Consider the following 6,379-nt stretch of genomic DNA (forward strand, 5'->3'; position numbering starts at 1 on the left):
CTTTATTACTTTGACTCTGGTCCTTCCTGTCCTCATCTTCCTACCTTCACCTCCTTTTTGTTAGCATGCAACTCATTCCCCATTACAATTAGTATTATTTTATATTATATCTTTTTTCCTCTCTTATTTTGTTTTTTCTCAATTACATGTTTTTAAAACATGATTTAACTATTGAGTCCTAAATTCTTTCCTCTCCCCTCCTTGAGAAGGCAAATAATTTTTAATAGATTATATAAGCACAATCATGCAAAACATTTCCATACTATCTGTGTTTCAAAAGAAAACAGATCAAAAAAGAAAGTAAAAAATGCTTTAAATGGCATTCAGAGATTGTATCAGTTCTTTCTCTGAAGGTGGATAGCATTTTTCATCAGAATTCCTTTGGAATTGTCTTGCTTATGAATTTCTCTCTTAATCATAGATCTGACAAGTAACCTTCTCCCCTGGTTTACTTATGATAATATCCTTTATGTCTAAAGGGTGTACCCATTTTGACTTTGTCTTGGTATGTGGTATGAGATATCAGTCTATATTCATTTTTTGTCAAACTGCTTTCCAGTTCCCTCAGCCATTTTTTCTTCAAATAGCAAGTTCTTGTCCAGAAAGCTTGGATCTTTGGATTTATCAAATACTAGATTATTAAGGTTATTTGCTATTCTGTAGTCCACCACTATACTTTTTAGACAGTACTAGATTGTTTTAACAGTTATCACTTTGAAACAAAATTTGAGACCTGGTAGAGCTAGGCTACCTTTTGTCACATTTTTTTCTCATTGATTCTCTTGATATTTTACTTTTTTATTTTTAGATAAATGTTGTTGTTTTTTTTCTAGGTTAATGAGATAAATTCCTACATAGTAGTCTGATTATCATATCACTAAAAAAGTAAAATAATTTAGGTAGAATACTCATCTTTTGCAATTGGCTCAGCCTACTCACAAGCAATTAATAACTTTCCTGATTATTTAAATCCAACTTTAGTTGTATAAAAATTGTTTTGTAATTGTATTCAAATAATTCCTGGGTTTATCTTGGCAGGTAAACTCCCAAGTATTCTATATTGTCTATATTTAAAAGGTAGGCAGAAAGAGTCGATGTTCATGAGTAAAGGGAGAACCAGAAGTAAAATGGTACACAGAAGAGTGCTGGATAACCACCTCTACCCCTACTACACAAGGTTCCAAGCCTGGGCATAGACCATCTTTGGGAACCCAGGACCCAGGTTAAACCAACAACAAAGCACTTGACATCCAAAACTAACCCCTTGAAGTCCTATACCCTGGCACCATCCCACAATGCTTGACCCTTTCAAACCTGGACTCTGATGAAGATCTACCCCCACTGCAGAGCAGATTACAGTGCTGAGTCCTACAAGCCACCAGTAGAGGAGATAGAATTAGCAGATTTCAGCATTCCCTTCCCTCATTAAAAAAAAAAACCTGGGGAAATGAGTCAAGAACAGAAGAAACACATAATCCTAGAAAATGTCTATGGTGATAAAGAAAAAACTATAGAATCAATAGAAGATGGTGAGATCCAAGAAACCACATGCAAAACTTCAAAGAAAAATGGAAATTGGTCTCAAGAACTCAAGAACTAGAACTCAAAAAGGAGTTAAGAATCAAATTAGATAGGTGGAAGAAAAATGGAAGAAAATGGGAAAAATAAATGAAAGCAAAGCAAAAAGAAAATAGCTTAGAAAGCAAAAATGGCCAACTGGGAAAAGAGGCACAAAAATATTCAATGAATAAAAGAGTTTTTTTTTAAGAAATAGAATTGATCTACTAGAAAAAAGAGGCCAAAAAAATGAAGATAAAAAGTTCCATAAAAAGTAGAATAGACTAAGTGGAAAAAGAGAATCAAAAAGTTATGGAAGAAACTCATTCAGTAAAATTTAGAATTGGGCAAATAGAAACTAGTGATTCCACAAGAAATTAAGAAACAATAAAACAAAATCAAAAGAATGAAAAATAGAAGAAAATATGAAATATCTCATTGAAAAAACAACTGATCTGGAAAACATATCCAAGAGAGAGAATTTAAGAATTTTTGAACAACTTGAAAGTCATGATCAAAACAAAAACCTAGAGAGCATATTACAAAAAATTATCAAAGAAAACTGCCCTGACATTCTTGACTAAGAGGATAAAATAGAAATTGAAAGATACCACAGATCAACTCCTGCAATAAATCCCCCAATGACAACACCCAGCAATGCTATAGCCAAGTTTAAGAGCTCCCAGGCCAAGGAGAAAAAATTACAAGGATCCAGAAAGAAATAATTCAAACTTTATGGAGTCCCACTCAGGGTTACATAGGATCTGGCAGCTTCTACATTAGAGGATGGGAAGGTTTGGAATTTGCTATTCCAGAAAGGAAGGGAATTGGATTTATAACCAAGAATCATCCACCCATCAAAACATTCTTTCAGGAGAAAATATGATCATTTAATAAAATAGGTTTCCAAGCATTCTTGAGAAAGAGATGAAACTTAAACAGAAAATTTGATTCCAAATACAAAGTTCAAGTGAAGCATAAAAAGGTAATTGAGGGAAAAATATTAAGGGCTTCAGTAAGGTTCAAATTGTTTATATTCCTATGTGGAAAGATGACATCTGTAACTCAATTTTTTTTTTCTCATTATCATGGTAGTTAGAAGAAGTATACATAAAAAGAGGGTATGGTAGTAAGCTGTTTGGGATAATATACAAAAAAATAATTGGGTGGAAAAAACTATTACACTAAGAGAAATGGGAAGAGAGAAGTAAGATGGGGTAAATTATATCACCTAAAGAGATGCAGGGTTGGGAGGTGAAACTATTATAATGAAGGGAAGGATGAGGGTGGTGACAGGTGATATTTAACCCTTAGTCTCACTGGAATTGACCCAGAGAAAGATGAATAGACATTAATTGAGGTATAGAATCCTATTTTACCCTATAGAGAAGTAGAAGGTGAATAAGAAAGGAAGTGATGGAGAGAAGGGAGTAATAAAAAGAAGGGAGAGGTTGGGTGTGATTAAAAGACCCTATAGATAAATAGAATGGAAATAAGAAGGGTGGTGGTGGGAAGAGGAGTAACATAAGGGAGGGGGAATGGAGGGAGTGATTAAAAGCTAAAAACTGGTGTGGAGGGAAAAAGTGAAAAGGAAAAGGTCAGGATTTAAGAGGAAATCAAGATGGAGGGGAATGCACAGATGGTGATCATAACTGTGAACGTAAATGGGGTAAATGCATTCATAAAACAGAACCAGATAGCAGAATAAATTAAAAATCAAAATCCTACTATATATGGTTTTTAAGAAACACATTCAAGGCAGGTAGACACACACAGAGTAAAGGTAAGAGGCTGACATAAAATCTGCTGAGTTTCAAATGAGACAAAAAAAGTAGGAATAGCAATCATGGTCTCAGACAAAGCTAAAGCATAAGTAGAACTGATTAAAAGATAAGGAAGGTAATTACATAGTGATAAAAATTAGTATAGAAAATGAAGTAATATGTACTTCATGACAAATGGTATGCCATCTAGATTTTTTAAAGGAGAAATTAAAGGAACCTAAGGAGGAAAGAGACAGTAAATCCATACTAGTGAGGGACCTCAACCTTATCCTATCAAAACTAGATGGATCTAACCAAAAAATAAATAAGAAGTAAAGGAAATTAATGAAATTTTAGGAAAGTTACATTTAATAGATTTCTGCAAAAAAACTGGATAATAAAAAATAGTGCATTGATTAACTTGATGTAAAAAAAAGAAAGAAAAGAATTAAATTACCAGTATTAAAAATTAAAAGGGTGATTTCACCTCTAATGGAGAAGAAATTAAAGCAATCAATAGGAGCTATTTGCCCAATTATATAACAATAAATCTGATAATGTAAGTGAAATGGGTGAATATTTACAAAAATATAAATTGCCCAGATCACCAAAAGAGGAAATAAATAATCCCATCTTGAAAAAATTGAGGAAGCCATCAATGAACTCCAAAAGAAAAAAATCCCCACAGTCATATGGATTCACAAGTCAATTCTATCAAACATTTAAAGAACAATTAATCCCAGTATTATACAAAGTATTTGGCAAAATAAGCAAATGAATTTTTTTCATTACACAAATATGGTTCTCATATCTAAGCCAGGAAGACCAAAAAGAGAGAGACAGACAGAGAGACAGAGAGAGAGACAGAGAGACAGACAGAGAGAGAAAGAGAGAGAGAGAGAGAGAGAGAGAGAGAGAACATTACAGACCAATTTCCTTAATAAACATTGATACAAAAATTTTAAGTAAAATAACAGCAATGGGACCACAGCAACATATGACAAGAATTATTCACTGTGACCATGTGGAATTTATACCAGGAATGCAAGGCTAAAATTATCAGCATAATTGACCATATCAATAATCAAACTAACAGAAATCACATGATTATCTCAATAGATACAGAAAAAGCCTTTGACAGCATACAACACCCATTGCTATTGAAAACACTAGAAAGCATAGGAATAAAAGGGCCTTTCCTTAAAATAACAAGTACTATTTATTTAAAACCATGAACAATTATCATCTGCAATGAGCATTAAGTTAGCCTTCCCAATAAGATCAGGAGTAAAGCAAGGATGTCTACTATCATAACTATTATTTAATATTATACTAGAAATGCCAGGTCTAGCAACTATAATTCCAGGGCCAACAGGCCTGCCAAAATTTGTGATTATATGGGAACAGAGTTCTTTCCTGGGTAAAAACCAGGGCACAAGTCAAGAGAAGAGTGACCACACCTCTCCTTAGATCATACCACCTTGGAAGCACAGAAAGCCTACAGACCCTCAGAAATAGCTCTGAAAAGAACAACAAGAAAGGCCTGAATTTAAGGACACTGTCCCTTTCACCCCAGGGGAAGAGCCTAGTTAAAATATAAAGTTAAAAGTCAGTCAAGACATAGGCTAGAAAAAAAAAAGAATAAATAATAAAACAAAACAAACAAACAAACAAACAAAAAACCTGATCATGTTACTATGCAATTCTATTTTTTTTTAATCCTTACCTTCGGTCTTGGAATCAATATTGTGTATTGGTTCCAAGGCAGAAGAGTGGTAAAGGCTAGACAATGGGGGTTAAGTGACTTGCCCAGGGTCACACAGCTAGGAAGTGTCTGAGGCCAGTTTTGAACCTAGGACCTTCTATCTCCAGGCATGGCTCTCAATCCACTGAGCTACCCAGCTGCCCTCTGCAATTCTAATTTTTAAGAAATTATTTTCTTTAATAAGTTTTTGTATATCTTCTTTTTTCCCCATTTGGCCAATTCTACTTTTTAAAGCATTTTTCTCAATAGTGAATTTTTTGTCCCTCTTTTACCAAGTTGTTGACTCTCTTTTCATAATTTTCTTGCATTGTTCTTATTTCTTTTCTGAAAATTTTCCCTTCCTCTTTTATTTGATTTTTAAAATCTTTATTTAACTCTCCTAAGAAATGCCTGTTGGGTTTTTATCCAGTTCATATTTTTACGCCAAGCATTGGGTTCATTCTTGGACTTCTTACTGAATTCAAATGAGTTCAGATGCTTTCCAGTCATGCAACCCTGAATAAGTCACTTAAGCCCATTTGCTTAGCCTTTAAGTAAAGGGTAAAAAAAAAAGAAAATATATGTCAAGCACCCCTTACTTCTGCAAAGGAAAAGAAATTTTTTTCTCTTATTCTCCTTCTAGGGGTTATGCTTGCTCTTTAAAATTTTGCAACATTAACTTTTGATTTGTGTTTGTGTGATTGTTCTTTCTGTTAATTGATATTGCAGGTACATATTAGGTGATTAATAAATGTTTATCGATTGAATGAAGTCAGTGTATATATTGTTTTCTTGACTCTGCTTATTTACTGTAGATCAGTTCATGTAAGTCTCATTCTCAGGGTTCATCATTTCTTTTAGTAACATCTCATTAAATTTACATAACACAATTTGTATAACCATTTCCTAATCAATTAGCTTCATGCCCAACTCTGTGCTACCATGAAAAACTCTGTTAAAAATATTTTAGTATATATGGGGATTGTCTTCTTAACAGTAGTAAGAAAACCTCATTTAAGACCTCATTGTAGTATCTGCATGGTCAAAGAGTAGAAATATTTTAGTCATTTTAACACCCAATGGGTAGGAAATGATCTTAGGAAGTGTGAGGTAGAGAGTTGGGTATCTCTTGAGGAATGAGCAGTTTTTGGAGATCATGAAATCTAGGAGAACAACCCAGTAGGAAATGATGAGGTGAATCATCTCGGAGTCCTCTTTAAATGGTGGAGGATCCAGGAGAAGGTCCCTAGGGTTCAATATTTACCCTTTTCCTTCAGAGGGTAGGAGGAGTCCCAGGGCCAGTGGGTGCTTAGGC

This window comes from Monodelphis domestica, chromosome 2 (assembly GCF_027887165.1).
Source record: "Monodelphis domestica isolate mMonDom1 chromosome 2, mMonDom1.pri, whole genome shotgun sequence".
Classification (NCBI taxonomy): domain Eukaryota; kingdom Metazoa; phylum Chordata; class Mammalia; order Didelphimorphia; family Didelphidae; genus Monodelphis; species Monodelphis domestica.